The 22837-nt window shown below is 42.2% G+C and overlaps 1 pseudogene; it reads right to left on the bottom strand.

The window, feature by feature from the left end:
* Positions 1 to 1846: 1846 nt before the first annotated feature.
* The window catches only part of LOC141109901 (exosome complex component 10-like), a 38948-nt pseudogene continuing 17957 nt past the window's right edge, over positions 1847 to 22837 (bottom strand).

The following is a 22837-nucleotide window of genomic DNA, read 5'->3' as shown; positions in this document are numbered from 1 at the left end:
ACACACACACACACACACACACACACATATATATATATATATATACACACACATACACACACACACACACACACACACACACACACACAGTGGTGGTATTTTTTTTGGGGGGGGGGGGGGGGGGGTAAACAATCCACCCACCGCCATTAGTGTCAATGGTCACATATCTAAAAGAGGCAGAAAATGCTCATTTGTCAAGGAACCCCTAGCAACGTCTGGAAGAACCCTAGGGGGTTCCATGGAGCCGTGGTAGGGAAGGGCTGGTCTACACCAGAGGTGTTTCTGCCCCAGTACATCTTGATCCATTTGAGTGGTTTTAAAGTTTCATTCCCAAAGTATACAGAGCAGGAGTTCTGACTTCACTTGCTACACACTTGTAGTGGTACAGTGACTGGAAAGCCAGAAGCAGCCAGTAAATTAGCATTTTCAGCAGCAGCTCAGGCATGGAAGACCCTCTATAGTCTCAGTAGACGATTACCTGGTTTATGAAACAAGGGATGGCTGTGTGCCAGGGGCTACAATGTCTCCTTTAGTCATTGCATCGCTTTAACTTTTCTAATCAGACATGATTCACTAAATATGAGTAAAAATCACCCCATACACTCCAAGGACCCCCATCGAGCCCCCAGATAAGAAGGAAATACAACTACGCCCCAGCAATTTATTGCCATAGTGTATACAGCAGAAGATAAGACATCATAGAGAGATCTCTGCATACATCTGCATCAGCAAAACATCGGACTGCACAACACCAAGCTTATCGATCACATCACACAGACAGCGATCACACACTGCAAGGACAGACCCCTCGAACAGCCAGGGGATGTGCTGCTCCAATAGGTAATTCTTCACGTGCAATGTGTTCATCCTGCAGCTCCTCTATGATCTTCAAACCTGGATCACCATGATCTCTGTATGCCTCCCCCCTCACTGCTGCCCAGTGTCTCCTCCTGCCTGAGCCGCAATCTCTGGAGCAATCCCGATCCTCGGCTACACCTCCAACCCCACCAATGAGCGACCTCCTCCTCCTCTGCGGCCAATAGGATTGCTTCTCCTCTCAGCCAATCGGGCGACGGGTCTCAGGGCCCACTTCCTGACTGGCTGGGAGGAGAATCAGGAAGAAAATATCGAATATTAATTTGCTATTGTCACACAACTGGGTGGGCTCGGGGCGCACCCTTTATTGAAGACAATTAGAGCCTCAGGCTCAAATCAAGTGCAAAAAAAACCCCCAAAAAAACCCACCCCATTGGAATCTATGCGTCCGACACCCTGCATGTAGATTAGGGGCCGGACCCCCTGCGCCCCATATGGACGGGCCGCCACTGTATACACATATTATAGATATTCAGTGTCTGGATGTTTATCAGCATCCAGTAGTGTATTTAGGTTTTGTGCTGCCCTAGGCCTGACTAAACTCGTGCACCCTCTAATTTAAATATGACCCACCCCTTGCTGTTTAAGACCCGACCTGAAATTTTTGAGTTGGGACACTAGTTCTGAGGGCAATGGATTCCCTTAATTTGCATAGATTTCCTCTCACTTCCTGTTTGGCTATGGGGCAGGAAGTGAAGGGAAATCTCTGCAATAGGACAGGGATGGTTTTAAAAAAAAAAAAAAAAAAAAAAACCTGACAGGGGCTATAACCCTCCCTTATTCTTTCCAAAATGAAGGAGGAGGGAGGAGGAGGAGAGTTGCCTATAGTTCTACTTTAAGCACAAATTTCTGATAATTTTATGGAGAGGACTAAGAAGATAGAACCATGCCAATGGTGCAGCAGAAAACATATAGCACAGTGAAGAAGGTTTGTGGTCCAGGATGATAGGACAGTCAAAATTAGAAGCAGCAACCCCCCCTCCCCCAGTTGTTGAATGCTGGCCGCCTGCATATCGGAAGCAGTGCGGCCGCTTTATGGGGGCGCTAGACTAATTTGCCTCTCAGCCCAGTCCACCCCATAAGACTGCCGCTAAACAGTAAGCCAGACTTTCCGTGCTGCCCCCCTGCAAAGTGCTGCCCTAGGCCTGGGCCTTGTCGGCCTAGGCCAGAATACAGCGTTGTCAGCATCAGCAGGCCCTTCCTCCAAATACTTCTTTCTGGGCCCCCAAATCTTAGGAAAACAGCACCAACTCAGAATAGTGAAGCCCCAAAATATAAGAAAATCCCCCACACGAAGGGTAAAGTGGCACCTTGACCTGTCTGTCACCTCTTAATATGGCCCTGTCACTTTAACATGTATACAAAACATAAAGCAAAGCCCAATGCTGGCATACAGAAAACATTTAAGATCATCATTTATAGTTCTTACTTTTCCTGACTGTGCTTGTTTATTTGGGTCAAACTCAGACCGACCTTCCACACGGCTGCTACCTGTATGGGAAATAAAAGATTTCAAGGGTGAAGCTTGGAAAAGAAGAGAGATGTATCACAGGAGTAATGCCTGCCCATAAATGACCCAAACAGAGTGCCACTCACCTGCAAACACCTTGAAATCCGACTTGCTGTAGTCGAAGGGAATGAAGGGAACCTTGTCCACAGCCGCTTCCTCCCCTGTCTTCTCCACGTGTTTTAACCTCTTCTTGTCCGATTTCTTGGTTTCAGCTCCTGGCTCGCTGGCTATTCTCTCACGCTTCCTGCTTGCATCCTCCTGCTGTGGAAAAAAAGGCATGTAAATCCAAGAACAAAAAAAAACAAACATATTACATCTTACCAGGCTGTATAAGTGGTGGGTGCTCTAGTTTATTTTTCAAGCTGTGAAATTAACTTGCCCCTGGCTAAAAACACACATCTAGCCTAGACCGACAATGTTGTGATCATCTGCACTGCACATTGCTCATAACATGATCCTGTGCTTGTATATATCTATCTATATATATATATATATCTATCTCTACACACACACACACATTAAAATTTATTTATATATATATATATATATATATATATATATATATATATATATATATATATATATATATATATATATATATATATATATATACATATACATATATATACATATACATATATATATATACATATACATATATACATACATACACACATATATACATACACACACACACACGCAGCATCCAGAAAGTATTCACAGCGCTTCACTTTTTCAACATTTTATGTTACATCCTTACTCCAGAATGGATTAAATTCATTATTCTCCTCAAAATTCTACAAACAATACCCAATAATGACAACGTGAAAGAAGCTTGTTTGAAATCTTTGCAAATTTATCCCCTTCCCGCCGACCGTACGCAGATATGCGTACTCGGCTTTCCGGGGTTATACCGGGATGATGCCCGCAGCTGCAGGCATCATCCCGGTACCGTTGTTTACAGCGGGCGATCGGCTACCCGAGTATAACAACCGATGCGGCTAAAAGCCGCTCGGTTGTTATACCGGGGGAGCGGGAGGGGACATCCCCCCCCCCCCCTCCCGCCGCCGTTACCGGGCCTCCCGTGCGATCAGGAGGCCCGGTGTCTAATCGTGTGCCTTCGGCGGCTGGGGGCGGGCTGGAACGAAGCTGTGGGCGGCTTCGTTCCAGCCTTCTCATTGTAAATGCGGAAGCGACGTCATGACGTCACTTCCCGTTTACTCGGCTGCCAATGGCGCCGAATTTAAAAAAGTACACAGTATTCAGAATCGCCGTTTTCGGCGATCTGAATACTTTGAGGTGCAGAGGAGGGATCGGGGGTCTTTTAGACCCCCGATCCCTCCATAAAGAGTACCTGTCACCACCTATTACTGTCACAAGGGATGTATACATTCCTTGTGACAGCAATAAAAGTAAAAAAAAAAAATTTTTTTTTTTTTAAAAACACAATTTATAAAGTTAAAAAATAAATAAAAAAAAAATTTTTTTTTAAAGTGCCCCTGTCCCCGCGAGCTCGCGCAGCGAAGAAAACTCATACGGAAGTCGCGCCCGCATATGTAAACGGTGTTCAAATCACACATGTGAGGTATCGCCGCGATCGTCAGAGCGAGAGCAATAATTCTAGCCCTAGACCTCCTCTGTAGCTCAAACCTGGTAACCGTAAAAATTTTTTAAAGTGTTCCCTATGGAAATTCATAGGTACCGTAGTTTGTCGCCATTCCATGAGTGCGTGCAATTATAAAGGGTGACATGTTTGGTATCTATTTACTCGGCGTAACATCATCTTTCACATTATACAAAAAAATTGGGGTAACTTTACTGTTTGGATTTTTTAAAATTCATGAAAGTGTCCCTTTTCCAAAAATTTGCATTTAAAACACCGCTGCACAAATACCGTGTGATAAAAAATATTGCAACAATCGCCATTTTATTCTCTAGATTCTCTGCTAAAAATTATATATATATATATATATATATATATATATATATATATATATATATATATATATATATATAACGTTTGGGAACTCTACGTAATTTTCTAGCAAAAAATACGGATTTTAACTTGTAAACACCAAATTTCAAAAATAGGCTTAGCATTGAAAGGGTTATTAAAAATAAAAAAAAAACCCATGTACATAAGTGTATGATGCTACAAGCTTGGCACACCTATTTTTGGGCAGTTTCTCCCATTCTACTTTGCAGGACCTCTCGAGCTCCATCAGGTTGGATCGGGAGCGTCGGTCCACAGCCATTTTCAGACCTTTTCAGAGATGTTCAATCAGGTTCAAGTCTGGGCCACAAAAGGAAATTCATAGAGTTGTCCCGTAGCCACTCCTATGTTATCTTGGCTGTGTGCTTAGGGTCAGACCTTTGCCCCAGTCTGGAGCAGGTTTTCATCAAGGATGTCACTGTACATAGCTGCATTCATCTTTCCCTCGATTCTGACTAGTCTCCCAGTTCCTACCACTGAAAAATATCCCCACAGCATGATGCTACCACCATGCTTCACTGTAGGGATGGTATTGGCCACGTGATGAGTGGTGCCTGGTTTCCTCCAGACATGATGCTTGCCATTCAGGCCAAAGAATTAAATCTTTGTTTCATCAGACCAGAGAATTTTGTTTCTCATGGTCTGAGAGTCCTTCAGGTGCCATTTGGCAAATGCCAGGTGGGGTCATGTAAGCCAATCCTCAGTAAAAGGCACATGTGGCCACTCTACCATACAGGCCCAATTGGTGGAGTGCTGCAGAGATGGTTGTTCTTCTTTAAGGTTCTCCTCTCTCCACAGAAAAAAGCTGGAGCTGTTAGAGTGACCATCGGGTTCTTGGTCACCTCCCTGACTAAGGCCCTTCTCCCTCCGATCACTCAGTTTGGTCGGGTGGCCCACTCTAGGAAGAGTCCTGATGGTTCCAAACTTCTTCCATTTATGAATGAGTGAATGGAGTCCACTGTGCTAATTGGGGCCTTCAATGTTGCAGAAAGTTTTCTGTACCCTTCCCCAGATCGGTGCCTCCATGCAATCCTGTGAGGTCTACAGACAACTCCTTGTACTTCATGGCTTGGTTTATGCTCTGACATGCACTGGTAACTGTGGGACCTTATATAGACAGGTGTGTGCCCTTCCAAATCATATCCAATCAACTTAATTTACCACAGGTGGACTCCAATCAATTTGTAGAAACATCTCAAAGATGATTAGTGAAAACAGGATGAACCTGAGCTCAATTTTGAGTATCATGGCAAAGGCTGTGAATACTTATGTACATGGGAATTTTTGTTGTTTTTTTTTTTTTATTTTTAATAAATTTGCAAAGATTTCATACAAATTTCTTCCACGTTGTCCTTATGGGGTATTGTTTGTAGAATTGTGAGGAAATTATGAATTTAATCCATTTTGGAATAAGGCTGAAACACAGAAGAGTGGCAACCACTGTAGACCAGTCATCTAGAGCTGTATAAGATTTCTTGTGTATTATAAACCGGTGTACTCCTTTTAACCACTTCAGCTCCTGAAGGTTTTACCACCTTAATGACCAGGCCATTTTTTGCCATTTAGTGCTGCATTACTTTAACTGGTAACTGCGAGGTCATACAACGCTGTACTCAAACTAAAAACTCATAATTTTTTTCACACAAATAGAGCTTTCTTTTGGTGGTATCTGATCATCACCACAGGTTTTTTTTTTTTTTTTTAATTTATATCATAAAAAATAAAAAGTTTTATTTTCTGCTATAAAACATATCCAAAAATAAATACATTTTGCCCAAAATGTATTCTGCTACATGTCTTTGGTAAACAAAAAATGTTATAGCATCTACAAACTATGGTATACACTGGAATTTGTTTTTTTTAAATATATACCACCAAAAGAAAGCTCTATTTGTGTGCTGATTGTCAACACAGGGCTCTGGGCTGTGATTGGACACAGCAGGTCAGTAAGTCCCGACTATGAATCATTGGCTGGGACTTGCTGACAGACTCCCACGGTGTGCAATCACAGCAGGTGTCAGTGGGGGGGGTTGCGATGTATCAGTACTTCGCTTTGCCTGCATGGACCATCTGTCCGTAGTACATTGCAGGCGGAGGGGGTCCAGAAGTGGTTAATCACTCACAAAGTACCAATATTTATATATGAGGTATCCATTATTAGGTAAATAATTTGTAAATGTACCTTTATATTCACTTACCAATGTCTGCTCACGCACAGATGTCTGATTGGCAGCACTGCTCCTAAACTCTCGTTCAGCTTGCTTCCTGGCAGCTGTAAACAGATATCACCAAGATAAAGGAAACTGCAAATCCTTCATTAATAATGATCCCCCTGAATACTGCAAACCACTGCACCTGCTTCAACCCCCCCCCAGAGGTCCTACCTTTTTCTGCAATCCTCTTCTGTTTGGCCTCTTCCTTGGCCTTTGCTTCCCGTTCTTGTTGCGCTATACTCACAAGCTTCCAGCGGTTGCTGATCTAAGGTAGGAAGGGGAATTAAAGTCAGATCTGGACCATTCGGCAGTGATGGGAAATATGTTGTCACAATGTACTGAGTGGTCCCATGCTCACTTTAGAATACCTGTACATATGTTTTTATAGATTATTTCAAGTTGTAACCCAAATGTATGTTACGACATGCATAATACACTGCATGCCATTTTCTAGTTTAATTCTATGCTAGCCATACACCTCACATATCTTTGTATTAGCCCTCTTACACCCCCCCCCCCTACAGTACTTTAACTTTATGACAGATGAATGGACACAACATATCAGAACCATGACCCAAGTTACATATTTATTTTGGGCCTTAATTTGTTCCACAGATATTTGGGGGTTTTCTGAGCAAACATAACTTGTTAAACGTGTTCACCTCAAACATTTTTGTGTTAGGATCCAGCTTAGCGGCCTGAGAAGCATGGGCACCTCGGATGTCAGATGGAAGGAACTGAAAGATAAAAGAATTGCTTTGAAATACATTTCAGTCAAGATAAAAAAACATTTACCTAAAAGTAGGGCTTATTTTAATATTTAAAAAAACAAAACAAAACAGGTTGATACTTGCCTACTCTCTGCAATGGTATTGCACAGAGTGGCCCCTTACCTCCTCCTCTCCTGGGGGCCCCTGCCCCGATGCTCTCTGCTCCTCCGCTTTTCTGTGTGCCCCCATAGCAAGTCACTTGCTATGGGGGCACAGGCATTTGCTCGCTCTAGAGCTGAGCTGTGTGTCCATTGACACACACAGTGTGGTTTGGCCCCACCCACCCTCACTGGATTTGATTGCTAGCAGCAGAAGCCAATGACTCCCACTGCTATCAGCAAAGCCTGTGAGACCAGGAAGAGGGGGAGAGAAGACTTGCAACCGGGCACAGCACTGGATTGATAAAAGGACAGGTCAGCATAGGCGGGGAGGGCAAACATGCAGTGCAAAGATTTTTACCCTAATGCAGAGAATGCAAAGGATAAGTTCACCTGTCATAATATGTTAGAGGTTACACCCATATTCAGGGTGTAACATAACATGTTACGAACAGACCAGCCCCTTCACCTCCCCGATCCACACTGTGACAGCTAGTGGGGTTCTTCTCCCTCCCCGCTGTCACAATTTAAAAAAAAAAAAAAAAAAAAAAACCAACATGGCAGACCAGGGCTCCGCCCATGTCACTGATTGACAGGGCTCTGGGCATGGAAATAAGGTCATAGTTTTCATTGAACTACCACGGCGCTGTGGTTGTTCATTCATGCTTCTGGTCAAATGTCAGACAGGATGTACGGGCAAGCAGATACACTGGCAGATCTGCTGGAGACCTGCATGGCATCGCTGGTGCAATGCTTTACAGGCTCCAAAAAAAAAAAAAAAAAATTAAATAAATGTACATTACTTTTTACCTGCAAAAAAATATGTGCATTTATTATTTTTTTCCAAAAAGCGAACTTATCCTAGGTTAAAAAACAAAAAAACAAAAACAAAAACTTTAGTGTTTAGAAACACTTTAAAAGACGACTGGTCTTCTTTAGATGTTCATGCACAGATAACTTACCATACGGAACGGGTTGTCAAAAGACTCCATTATACTTCTGGCCTTTTGCTTTGCTACCGAGATGTTGCTTACATCCTCCATTGTTTCATCAGAATCCTAATGAGGAGAACAGAAGGAATTAGTGTATTTCTGAAGTAAAGAAACACATTTAGTTACAATCATAACCAGACTGGCTTCAGAAAAAGAAAACATGCTTTATGGAGTGGCCCAGTCAGAGCCCAGACCTGAACCCCATAGAGATGCTGTGGATTGACCTCAAGAGAGCCGTTCACACCAGACATCTTACAAATGCTTCTGAACTGAAGCAATTTTGTAAAAAGGAACGGTCAAAAAATTCCTCCTGAACAATGTGCAGGTCTGATTCAAAGCTACTGAATGTGCTTGCTGCCAAAAGGAGGTTCGACCAACTATTAACTACAAGGGTTCATTTACTTTTTCCTCCAGCACTGTGAATGTTTTATAAAAGACACGAGAAATTAAAGAATTGTGTTATCAGCTTAAGCACATGGTGTTTGTTTATCGTTGCAATTAAGATGAGGATTAGATCACGTTTTTTGGCAAATTACTGCAGAAAAACAGTTATTTCCTAGGGATCATATGCTTTTTTTTCTCATTGTATCTGTATTATTAGGCTGTATCCCAATTAATAAAATAGCCACTTGAAGACCGCAATCGGTATATTTACGTTGCAGCTTTCAAGTGATATACCAGAATGATGCCTGCAGCTACAGGCATAATCCTGGTACCGTTTGTTTCTTCCAGTGGTTGGCTTTTTTTTTTCCCCCCAAAGACAAGCAGCCGATGCTTCTCCGGGTTCTCCATCCCTCTTGCCCTCTTACCAGAGAGCTTTTTGAGGACTTGAAGGTCTCCGATCAGCTCTATGGTAGAGGAAAACGGAAGCGATCTGTACTGTGTCACTTCCAGTTTTCCCATATGTAAACAGCACCATTTTTGAAATGAGAAAGCATCTGATCACACTGATCTTGGTGTGATCAGATGCTTTTAAAGTGGAGCTCCGCTAAAAAAAAAAAAAGAAAAGAAAAGTCAGCAGCTACTCGTCTCCCCCTCCGCTCGGTGGCACCGGCATTCTAACTGTGGGCGCCCACTGCGCATGCGTGAGCCGCGCCTGGCAATCATCTGGGACCTGTGACGTGTCCCAGATGATTGGAGGGGGCAGAGCTGATCTCCCTTTCAACGCCGAGGGAAGTGATGCAAGAAGCCGAGGCGAGCAAGGAGGCAGATTATAAAGGACCCCCTAGCAACAGGCATTAAGAGGTGATAAAAATAAAAATTTTCTCCAAATGTTTTTTTTTTTTTTTAATTTCATGCATATTAATTTTTTTTTGGGGTGGAACTCCACTTTAAGAGCAGAGGAGACATCTAGGGTCTAAATAACCCAAATATTTTTTTTTTTTTTAATTGGAAAGATTACCTGTCACTGTCTATTGTCATTAACATTCTTTGTGACAGCAATAAAAGGTTTTTTTTAAAAAAAAATTTAACCACTTCAATACCAGGCACTTAGACACCTTCCCGCCCAGGCCAATTTTCAGCTTTCAGCGCTGTCGCAATTAGAATGACAATTGCGCAGTCATACAACACTGTACCCAAACCAATTTTTTATCATTTTGTTCCCAAAAATAGAACTTTCTTTTGGTGGTATTTAATCACCTCTGCGGTTTTTATTTTTTGCGCAACAAATTAAAAAAGACCGAAAATTTCGAAAAAAAAAACAAGTTTTTCTTTGTTTCTGTTAAAATTTTTTGTAAACAAGTACGTTTTCTCCTTCAATGACGGGCACTGACGGGCACTGACATGGCGGCACTGACGGGCACTGACGGGCACTGACATGGCGGCACTGACGGGCACTGACATGGCGGCACTGACGGGCACTGACATGGCGGCACTGACGGGCACTGACATGGCGGCACTGACGGGCACTGACGGGCACTGACATGGCGGCACTGACGGGCACTGACATGGCACTGACGGGCACTGACATTGCGGCACTGACATGGCGGCACTGACGGGCACTGACAAGGCGGCACTGACACGGCGGCACTGGTATGCGGCACCGATGGGCACTCATAGGTGGCATTGATTGGTACATATGGGTGGCACTGATAAAACATATTGGGGGCATTGCTGGGCAGATCTGGAACATAATGGTGCCAATCAGTGCCCATTTGTGGGCACTGATTGGCACAGATTGGGCACATGTGGAAGGCCATGGGGTACATACCTGGCCATCCACATGTTGCCCCTTCCCTGGTGGTCCAGTGTGGTGATCTGAGGGGGGGCTGCGCTGATAAACAATCAGCACAGACCCCCCCGTCAGGAGAACCGCCGATCGGCTCTCCTCTACTCGTGTCTGTCAGACACGAGTGAGGAAAAGCCGATCAATGGCTCTTCCCATTGACAGTGTGATCAGCCGTGATTGGTCCAATCACGGCTGATCACGTGGTAAAGAGCCTCCGCTGGAGGCTCTTTACCAAGATCGGTGTAGCGGTGTGTCAGGCTCACACACTGCTCCATAGATCGCCGCGATGCACGCCCCCGGCAGCATGTTGTCCTGCTGGACGTCATATGACGCCCAGTCAGGATAACTGAACCACTGCCGGCCGTCATCTATGGGCTGGGCGGGAAGTGGTTAAAAGAGGGTGTAAAAAAAAAAAAAAAAAAAAGTGAAAAAGCACCCCGTCCCCATTCGTTGGTCTTGCACACATAAGTAAATGGCGATCGCACTACACATGTGCGGTATCGCCACGAACATCAGAGCGGAAGCAATAATTCAAGTACCAGGTCACTTCAGTGCCTCACTATTAGTAACCTGTAAGGCTTTTAAAGCATTGCCTATGGAGATTTTTAAATACCGTAGTTTGGTGCCATTCTGCAAGCACACACAAATTTTAAAGTGTGGCATATTAGGTATCCATTTACTTGGCATAACAACAGCTTTTACATTTTCCCAAACACTTTGTATTATATTGCGTTTTTAAAACTGCCAATACCGTGTGACATAAAAATAAAAAAAAAAAAAAATTTGCAAAACCCACCATCTATTCTCTAAGACCTCTCTCACATACATATTTTTATATTATGTTTGGGGTTCCAAGTAAATTTTCTAGCAAAAAAAAAAAAAAAAAAAGTGTCAGAAAAGGCCAGGTCTTAAATAGGATTAACCTATTAGTGTCCTGAATCTAAAGCTGGCCACACACTTTACACTGACAGATCCCTGCATCAACACAAGCGGTGTGTGATGTAGGGATCTCTCTCCTGCTGACACTGTATTCTGACCTCCCCCTTACTCCCCACCAAAGTACACTAATCAGAGCTCACAGCCATTGACTGCGAGCACTGACAATGCTTGTTTTCCAGTATGCCCATTTGACAGAAGTCGGTTCTGTTGAACACATGGACCGAAAGTCGGTCGGTTCCTGCTGAACTGACTGATTTTCGGTGCAAGAGTGCCGGGTCTTGATCTGGTCATTGGCCTCACCTCCCCCCCCCCCCCCCCCGTCACTGTCAGCAATACTTACATTGAATATATAGAGAGAGTGGCGCATGGCAGTACTTTGACAGGGCTGAGCGGTCTTGCAGGGACTGGCTCCTCATCATTAAACAGGCTGCCGGCTGCTAATGGTACCGCTAGGGAAACAAATGATACCGTTTTAAGGTTTTAAAATAGAGAACAAACAATTTTACAGTTGAAGGTAGCGGGCAGCAGATGTGGTCAGATGTCTCACCTGCCCCAGTGTACGGGTCATGTAGATATGGAGAATAGGTTGTGTCATGTGGCCCGAACAGCTGGTTCTCCATTTTCTGAGTAAGAAAAGGAAAATGAGCTTACAGAGAGTAGCTCCCTAAATTGTACAAATTGCAGACGGATATGTAACTTACCTCGAAATTTGGCATGGGACCTTTCTTCTTTGCTGAGCTAACGTCTGACTGTAACAAAAAAAAAAAAAAAAAAACACACCACAGTATTAATCTATCCATACCAATCTGCACAACGCAAAAGGTTACAATGGGCCAATATTGGTCATGTAAACCAAGCATGGTGGGACAAACTAGTATTACACTATACTCTTGTGCTATGTGGTCTCAGTGCTCTGATTGGCTACAGAGTTGTCGAACTGCAAAAGTTAGGATACTCCTATTCGCTGCAAATTTGTTTAGCATGTTAAGGATGACCTTCTCTGATTGCTTAAAATTTGAAGTACAGCCAAAGCTCTTTTGGCTGTACTGCTCCTGTGGATAACAGGAGTGTGGTTCATTCTGCACTCCTGTGACCCAAGCTTGGAAAAATTCACAACCATATGGTTAGGATCTGCCCACATGCCTGGACCGGCACCCAGCTCAGTATCTCAGCGTGCCACTAGGGAAACGCTGAGAGGCCCCCTCCAGTGCCCACCGCTCTGGCGAGCATGGAGGGGCAGAGCAGAAAGCTACTGACTGACAGTCACCAGCTCTCTGCTCAGGGAGCTCTGAGAACCAAGTGATCAGCGACGTTTGATTGCTCGGTTATCCGGGTTACAGCCAGCGGGGAACAAATGCTGCATCAGACCGATGCGGCATCCACCTAGGCAGGTAAGAAAAACACAAACCCCAGACTTCTCTTTTAACCCCTTCCCGGCAGGTTGGCTCCCCTGGGCGAAATTACATTACTTTGCCTTTTGACCACTAGGGGGCGTGCGCCGGAGGCACACGCACGTGGCTTGCCACCGGAGCCGATGCGAGTGCCTGGCTGGCGTGATGACTGCCGGGCACCCGCGATCGCTTGTGACAGAGCGAAAACCGGAATACAGTAATCAGTGCATTTTTTTGCACCGATCGCTGTATAATTGTCACTGGTCCCAAAAATGTGTCAAAAGTGTACGATCTGTCGCAATATCGCAGTCCTGATAAAAATCGCTGATCACCACCATTACTAGTAAAAAAAAATAAAATAATAAAAAAAAAAAAAAAAAAAAAAAAAGCCATAAATCTATCCCCTTTTTTGTAGACGCTATAACTTTTGCGCAAAACCAATCAATATATACGCTTATTGTGATTTCTTTTTACCAAAAATATGTAGAATACATATCAGCCTAAACTGAGGGAATTTTTTTTTTTTTTAATTTGGGATATTTATTATTATAGCAAAAAGTAAAAAGATGGTGTTTTTTCAAACTTGTCGCTCTTTTGTTTATAGCGCAAAAAAAAAAAAAAATAAAAAAAAAAAAAAAAAAAAAAAAACCGCAGAGGTGATCAAATATCACCAAAAGAAAGCTTTATTCGTGGGAAAAAAGGACATCAATTTTGTTTGGGTACAACGTCGCATGACCGCGCAATTGTCAGTTAAAGCGACGAAGTGCCGTATCGCAAAAAATGGCCTGGTCATTAAGCAACCAAATCTTCCAGGGCTGAGGTGGTTAAAGGCTAAGACCACCTTTTAGCAAAAAAAAAAAAAAAAAAAAAAAATACATATTTGAAGGAAGAAAAAAAAAAACAAGAAAAAAATTATATTTAGTATTTTTTTGCCACCTAGAAACCTGCAAAGTGTTGCAAATGTGATGAGATGAGTGGAGTGCAGGTGCAATGCAAGGCTCCTGCACACTCCTCCTCCAGCTCTTGTAAGGGAGGTACAGGCTTTCAGTCACAGAGCTGGAGATAGCGTCAATGGACTACGAGTGCGGTGATTACTGCACTTGTGCTTGATTTGGAATGACATGTCTGTCTTCCGTGGCTTCTTGTAGTTTAGTTTATTTACAGATTTCTGTGACTGAGTGACACAGCTATGCAGTTTGGAGGTGAGTGTCACATTTGCACAATATTACACCCTAAAAAAGTTTAAAAGCACTTAAAAAAAAAAAAAAAAAAAGTTAGTTTTCTTCAACAAATACTCCCAATGCTCTAATTCAGGAGTCTCGAACTGATGGCCCTCCAGCTGTTGCGAAACTACAAGTCCCATCATACCTCTGCCTGTGCTTGTAACGGTCAGCCTTGCAATGCCTCATGGGACATGTAGTTTCACAACAGCTGGGAGGGCCCCCAGTTCGAGAGCCCTGCTCTAATAGGATACAGGCGGGCCTTGACCTACAAATGCGGTGACGTTGAGATCGTTTTATTTGGACCAGCCTGCAGCCAATGTCCTAGACATCTCCAGGTCTGCTCATGATCAAGGCTGTGGCCTCATCCTATAACAATTCATTATATTAAAAAACATTCAAGTAACGCTCCTTACCTTCAGTAGCGGGACCTCTCTGGCTTCTTGAATAAGCAATATTAATTCATTTATTTGTTGTCTCACAAGAGGTGGCACTGGATTACAGCAAGCCATGATGCCCTGTGGCTCCCTACACAAAAAAAAAAAAGAAAAAGAAAAATCATTTCAAAAACAGATTTCACAGAGAAACAGTCAAAATAAACAGCACTTGAGTCAATTGACAAATCTCTAAGGGTTATTAAACCCTCAAAGATGAAATATATACTGTATGTAACAGCAGAATTCACACATTTCTCATAATGCTGGTACATTTTTCTAAGCATCCCTGCTTTTCAGAACAATTTTGCATCCACACGGATACCTATAGTACTTTCTCCTATAGGGTGACTGTGCTGCTAAATGGGGTCTTTCTGGAGCCCCAGTCACCATAATGTGAACTCCCCTGGCCAGGCCCATGCACAAAACAGTACTGAAGCCCTTAACACTAAGACACTGCCCTGGATCTCCCACCAGTACAGCAATTGACAGCAGCTTCCCTTGAGCACTTCAATACCGGACACTTAACCCCTTCTTGCCCAGGCCAATTTTCAACTTTCAGTGCTGTCACACTTTAACGGCTTCAGATCCGTGCTATTACCAAATGACGGCAACAGCGCGGATCTACATTGCCGGGACGACGTCTATTGACGTCGTCCCATGCACGAGCGGCCTGCGCGCCCCCTGCAGGGCACGCTCGGTGATCAGTGAGTCTATGAGACTCGCCTGATCACAGATCAGAGTAAGGGGTCGGTCCCGACCCCTTACCACATGATCAGCTGTCAGCAAATGACAGCTGACCATGTGATGTAAACAGAGCCAGTAATCGGCTATTTTTTCTCCTCGCGCTGACAGCGTGAGCAGGAAAAAAAAAAAGCCGATCACCGGCGGCCGTGAGAGGGACATCAGTCCCGATCACGGCGATCATCTGCCCCCTGCCAGTGACACCTAGCAAAAGGGAGCAGTGCCACCCTATCAGTGCCGCCTTAACTGTGCCCACCAGTGCCGCCTTAACTGTGCCGCCTATCAGTGCCCACCAGTGCCGCCTCATCAGCGCATATCAATGAAGGAGAAAAATTACCTGTTTGCAAAATTTTATAACAAACTATGAAACATGATTTTTTTTTTTTTTTTTCAAAATTTTCCATCTTTTTTTGTTTGTTTTGCAAAAAATAAAAATCCCAGCTGTGATAAAATACCACTAAAAGAAAGCTCTATTTGTGGGAAAAAAAATGATATATAAATTGTTGTATGACCGCGCAATTGTCATTCAAATTGCGTCAGCGCTGAAAACTGAAAATTGGTCTGGGCAGGAGGGGGGTTTAAGTGCCCAGTAAGCAAGTGGTTAAAGGACAATCAGTCATGCAACACTGTACCCAAATGAAATGTTGATTGGTAAGTAACCACACTGATTAGTTATTACAGCGATGATCACTGTATAAGCAATCATTTCTCTGTGTGCTGGCATCCAATATTAAAGTGTTTACTACTATAATTGCTGCGATAAGCCATAGCAATCACATGGTACAGGGACGCTGTGATTGGTCACAGTGATCACATGGTACAGGGCCAATCACAATAGAAAACAATAGCATCACGAATGACAGCCATTGTTTACCACTGGACATGCAATCACAGCCTAGTACAGACAAGAGGTCCATTTGGCCTCATTACTATTAGTGGGGAAAAACTTACCTGGGAAGCTCCTCAGAGATCTTGAACATCATGTGATTGGGCAGGACATACCTGAAACACACAAAATTGGTGGTGAGAAACCCTAAACATAGAGATTAGAGAGCTTCCTCTTGCGTAGTTTACTCTGCTGGTTGTCTGTACCCTGTACTTTCGTCCTCCTGGCGCGCCATCTTGTCCCTCCAGGCATACAGGAGACGGAAGGCTGATAGCTGCTGGGTGTTGAGGTGCCTCTTCTGCTTCTGATACAGCTCCAGATAGGATTCATCCGTGAAGATGGGTTTCACAAATTTCTATAAAAGAAAAAAGGAAAAACAATAAAAGAGGGATCTAAAGATAAAGTGCAAGTAAACCCAAACAACAAAATGATCTTATTTGGTCCCTTTTGGGGGGGCTGATATCCTCATCAACCCTAAATCTACCAGTAGCTGTTAACAGCAACGAAAAAAATAAGACATAAAAAATATAGCACAAGAAAAACATTTATTCTTCTAAGGACACTAAGCTCCACATTAATATTTTTCAGTAATCTTTTCCCAGAGCTCCGATAACGCCACCTGTTCTTACAATGGACTATTACTGCAGACCAGATGGCCTCTACTGATCAGGACAGGTGCTCTTTAATCTGAGGGACATGTAGTCACCTACAGGAAAAGTACTGGAGCTGAGGGGGGAAAAGAGCATAAAGCTGGGATTATGAAATGATTGAAAAAATTCAAATGAAAGTGTCAATTGACTGTGCAGCCAAAATAATCTCTAAAATGTCTTTTTTTTATTATTATTATTTTCATTTTTTTTTTACTTTCATAGCCAAGAGTAGTTGGACTATCCTGCTTTAATCCCTAAACACAGTGAACATTTCCAGTTTTGCATTAAATATTACATAGTTTTGGAAAATCTAAATGAAATTATACAATTTGTAACGTGTATTGCCAGCTGTAAACCTTTTGCTACTGACATACAGTAGAGGTCATACATTGACAGCAGCAGGTTTTATACACACTCCCTGTGGGACGGAAGCGATCAGTCACCTGTACAGCTTCCCAATTGCTACCACACACCCCTGTAACAGCTCATCTTCCAACATGAACCCCTGGTATATTTCCCAGGCTCCCATCAGCAGAACAGGGAATTTGCATGACAGTGCCCCTGGGTAGAGGGGAGGAAGGCGGCCAGAGAACATCCGTTCATTGCATTGCACCCCCCCCAACCTGAAAGGGACATCTAAAACATTACTTCTGGGTTCTGTCGTCACTTTCCCCAACCTCTATGGTCAGGGAAGAAGCTAATGGAGAGATCTGAGATCTAATAGCTTCAGTAATTGCAGATGATTGCAAAATGAGCAAACAATGTGACCAGGAAGTGGGAAAAGCAAATAGAATTCAAGGATGCATGACTAGAGGGATCACCAGCAGGAGGAAGGAGGTCCTGATTCTTCTATATAGATCTTTATATCACCAGAGGGGACACCAGCAGGAGGAAGGAGGTCCTGATTCTTCTATATAGATCTTTATATCACCAGAGGGGACACCAGCAGGAGGAAGGAGGTCCTGATTCTTCTATATAGATCTTTATATCACCAGAGGGGACACCAGCAGGGGGAAGAAGGGTTCGATTTCCCTATATAGATCTTTATATCACCAGAGGGATCACCAGCAGGAAGGAAGGGGGTCCCGATTCCTCTATATAGATCTTTAGTGAGACCTCATAGAATACTGGGGTTGATTTACTAAAACTGGTGAATGTAAAGTCTGGTGTAGCTCTGCATAGAAATCAGCTTCCAGGTTTTTTTGTCAAAGCTTTATTGAACAAGCTTTAGTTAGAAGCCCACTGGCTACTATGCAGAGCTGCACAAGACTTTGCATTCTCCAGTTTTAGTAAATTAACACCACTGTGTAGAGTTCTGGAGACATCACTTACAAAAAGATGTTGATAAGATAGGAGTAGACCGGTAGCAAAAATGGTGAATGGTCTGGGAGATAAAACATATGGAGGAGCGACTTCAGGAACTTAATCACTTGACCTTCGGAACATTTACCCCCTTCTTGACCAGGCCATTTTTGCAATACTGTGTTATTTTAACGAACAAATTGCATGGTCATGCGACACTGTACCCAAATAAAAATTTGTCATGTTTTATTCCCACAAATAGAGCTTTTTGGTGGTATTTGATAACCTTTTTTTTTTTTTTTTTTTTTTTTTTTTTTTATGAGCTCTAAACAAAGAGCGACAATTTAAAAAAAAAAAAAAAAAAAAAAAAAAATATTATATATATATATATATATATATATATATATATATATATATATATATATATATATATATATATATATATATATATATATATATATATATATAAAAAACTTCTTACTATAAAACATATCAAATAAAAAAAAAACACAAAAAATCTAATTTCTTCATAAATTTAGACCAATATGAATTCTGCTACATATTTTTGATAAAAAAATCCTAATAAGTGTATATGGATTGGTTTATGTGAACGTTATAACGTATACAAAATATGGGAAATATTTATGGAATTTTTTATTTTGTTTTTTTTTTAAATATATACTAGTAATGGCGGCGATCAGCGACTTATAGCAGGCCTGTGATATTGCGACAGACTTTCAGACACTGACATTTTGCAGGAACCAGTGACACTAGTACAGTGATCAGTGCTAAAAATATGCACCGTCACTGTACTAATGACACTGGCTGGGAAGGGGTTAAACATCTAGGGCACTCAAAGCATTAACTGTTTCTAGCCAGTGTTTGTGTGTACACAGTGTGGTGCTTTCACTAGGGGAAGAAACTGGTTCTAGTCTGCTTTGCAGAGACACAGGATCACCCCTTTCCCTGTCAGAAGTGAGTTTTGCCTTGTTTACAAAGTAAAACACAGGAGGACCGAGATATGCCTAATGATCAACGTGTGCCGAAGGACAGAGTCCCCGGGACCCACAGATCAGCTTCTGCTATCACAGCAGAAGCGGCATGCCCTACGCAGGCGGAAATGCAAAATCACACACACTCGCTGACGAAGTCCTGTGGACGTAACGCCTCGTACAGGGGCGGAGTCTTACGCTCTGACGTCACCTGCTGCCATCTCACAGCTGTTCGGACGTGAACAGTCTGTTTTACTCTGCTTCACATCGTGTTATTTTATGGTCCGATCAGCGCTATACGAGTGCGCTTTTTAAAGTGTATCACACTCAATTTTTTATAATAAATTGCTTTACGGCTGCATCATACGGACCGCTCTTAGGTGTTCTTTTTTCAGTCTTCCCTTCTTGCTACATTGCACGGGGAGTCCTTTTGTCTATCTGCTGCATTGGAGAGACATCTGCTGGGAATTGTTGAGGACAACCAGAGGATCCGAGCCGTGTTGATCCAGTGTTTATGGAATCTATGCCCTTATGACCTTCCATCTGGTAAGCATTCTATATGCATATAAGTGGAGAAGATCTTTGGTGTTTTTATATTAAGAAGGAGTATCTTTTCTTTACTACAGGAGAATTGTGTTCCCTCATATATGGACTTTCATCTATATAATTTGCGCTGCACTTAATTTGTTTTTTATTATGTTATATGGGCTTGGTGTTAACCCTTAGTGTTCAGCTTGCATTAGTTTTACTACATTTATTTTGTTTGCGCTGATTGCTTCCATTTTTGATTAGAGAGATAGAGAAAATAATAATAATATATATATATATATATATATATATATATATATATATATATATATATATATATATATATATATACATACATACATACACACACATACACACTTCTGCCGACAGCTGCCACCCTGTAGCAGTAAGAGTGCTATAGGACAGTCAGCAAGTGGTTAAATGTGTACAGTCTGGAGGAGAGAAGGGAAGGCATGATTGAAACCTTCAAATACTTCAATGGGGTGAATGAGATTCAAGAGGGCAGGATTTTCAATATGAAACCAAAATCAAGGACACCGGAACATGACCTCAAACTAACTTGAGGAAAGTTCAAAACTAATCTTATAAAGCATTAATTTTATTGAAAGGGTAGTTGATGCTTGGAATAGAGTTCTAGCAGAGGTAGCGAGTCAGTCAACAGTAAGGGGTTTCAAACATGCTTGGGACAAACATAGATCAAAACCAATAAAAATGAAATATATATACCAAAATTCACAGTAGCGAAACAATAACACCTAATTAGTTCAGTGTTCAATTGAACACTGAATTAGGTGTTATTGTTGCACTACTGTGAATTTTGTTATATATGCACTTTGGTATATATATTTCATTTTCACTGGTTTTGATATTTATGGTTGTAAGTTACAGCATTGGTTGGTAAAGAGAACCCGTCTCAAAAAAAAAAAAAAAAAAAAAAGCATCACAAAGGGCTCTTTTTGCCTAAATGATGAAAAATTACGTTAACTGAAAAAAAAAAAAAAAAAAAAAAATTAAAAAGCAAAAATACATCCAAGCAATTAAAACCCTCCACAAAACATTTCCTACCTTCAGACAGATCTCTTTGCTCTTTTGCCAGACCAGTTGTAGAAGGTTCTGTTTACCGTTGGCGGCATTCAGAAGATCTGTCCTCATGCGATCGTAGATGTACAGCAGAAAGTGAGTGTCCGCCCGGGCATACTCGATTATCTCCTGTGGTAATGGGCTGTTGGCCAGAAATAGCTGGTTAAGATTGACTGTATTCTCAAGTATTTGTTGCGTTTATTGGTTGGGGACTCACCGGATCCTCCAGTCAGCCAGTTGGTACTTCTTATCAGACACAACGCTGCAGTAGTGTTTGAGGAGGTGATCTAGAGAGTTCCTCGCAAGGTTCAGCAAGCGAGATCCTTGGTGGGTGTCAAACAAGTTTACAATATATAAGCCAAAATCTTTTTGTAGCCACTCAATATCAGAATCTGCACCATGCAGGACCTGGCAGTGGGGAAAAAATAAATAAATAAAAAAAAGGGGATTAGTATCAGATAAGTACAATTACAAAAAAAAAAAAAATAATAATATCGTACACACTGGTTAAAAAGGAGATATTTATTGAAGATTTACAGAAAAAAAAAAAAAAAGAAAATACAGGAATAAATTGCTGTTCCTGATGGCAGGAACAGGTGCTTCATAAAACCCAAACGTTTAGGACACCGACATCAGTCCCCCACAGCTACAACATTATACAAAATCCCAAAAGGAATACTAACAAAAAGACATTTTGTCCCAGTGCATATACGTTGGAGACCCTCTCGGTCTGTTCCCAGAGACCTCTGTCCATCCTCTTCTGCACCCTCTGTTCGGCTTTTTATGCATTTCTACTTCGATGAAACCTTCATGTGTATTTCATGTTTTTTAATCACTTTGACCAGTGTTGGGTCATTAGTATCCTCAACACTAAGTACCGCATTTAAACTCCACCTATTTCCAGAAGAGCCACCAAAATATATATTTTGATAAATGGTTTTAACATTATTTTTATTTTGTAGACTGTACCTACAACATTAATTGCAAAAAACTATCCCTGAGGAACGAGCCAAGATTACTTCAAAACACGTAGGATATGTTGACACAACTCTTTATAAAAATTGGATAGGTGTACTGTAAAAATATGGTGCGGTAACATGTACCCCATTCTTTTATTGTATATTGTCATTTTTTGATATGTTTTTCGACTTTTTGTAAACCAGAACAAATTCAACTTTAATTTTAATGCAAATATTTTTTACTCGGTCATGCCTTTAAAGCCCCATGTTAAGGGGCGAAACTGTGCTTTTCCATATATTCTCTCTCTGTTGGGGTCCCCCAGGGTTCTGTTCTTGGGCCTCTCCTATTTTCAATCTACACCTTCTCCCTGGGTCAGCCGATAGCCTCTCATGGCTTCAAATACCATCTCTACGCTGACGACACCCAAATCTATTTCGCTACCCCTCAGCTCACTCCCTCCTCACGTATCACTAAATTACTAACAGACATATCAGTCTGGATGTCACACCACTTCCTCAAACTCAATCTATCCAAAACCGAACTTATAATTTTTCCTCCACCACTTGCCCCTTTCCCCTGATCAATGTCAAAATCGATGGCACATCTATCAGCCCATCCCCGCACGCCAAGGTCCTAGGTGTAGTCCTGGACTCTGAGCTATCGTTAAGCCCCATATCCAATCACTGTCCAAATCTTGCCACCTCAACATCTCCAAAATACGCCCCTGCCTAACCAATGAAACCACAAAGCTCTTAATTCACCCCCTGGTCATCTCTCGCCTTGACTACTGCAACTCCCTCCTCATTGGCTTACTTTTATATAGGCTATCCCCCCCCTTCAGTCCATCATGAATGATGCTGCCAGACAAATCCACCTTACCAATTTGCTCTGTCTGCTACTCCTCTCCGTCAATCCCTTCACTGGCTTCCGCTCACCCAACTAAATAAATTCAAAATACTAACAACTTACAAAGCCATCCACAATTTAGCCCCCAGCTACATCACTAGC

Source organism: Aquarana catesbeiana, linkage group LG10 (assembly GCF_042186555.1).
Source record: "Aquarana catesbeiana isolate 2022-GZ linkage group LG10, ASM4218655v1, whole genome shotgun sequence".
In the NCBI taxonomy this organism is placed as follows: Eukaryota; Metazoa; Chordata; class Amphibia; order Anura; family Ranidae; genus Aquarana; species Aquarana catesbeiana.
This window is presented reverse-complemented; position numbering and strand designations above follow the sequence as displayed.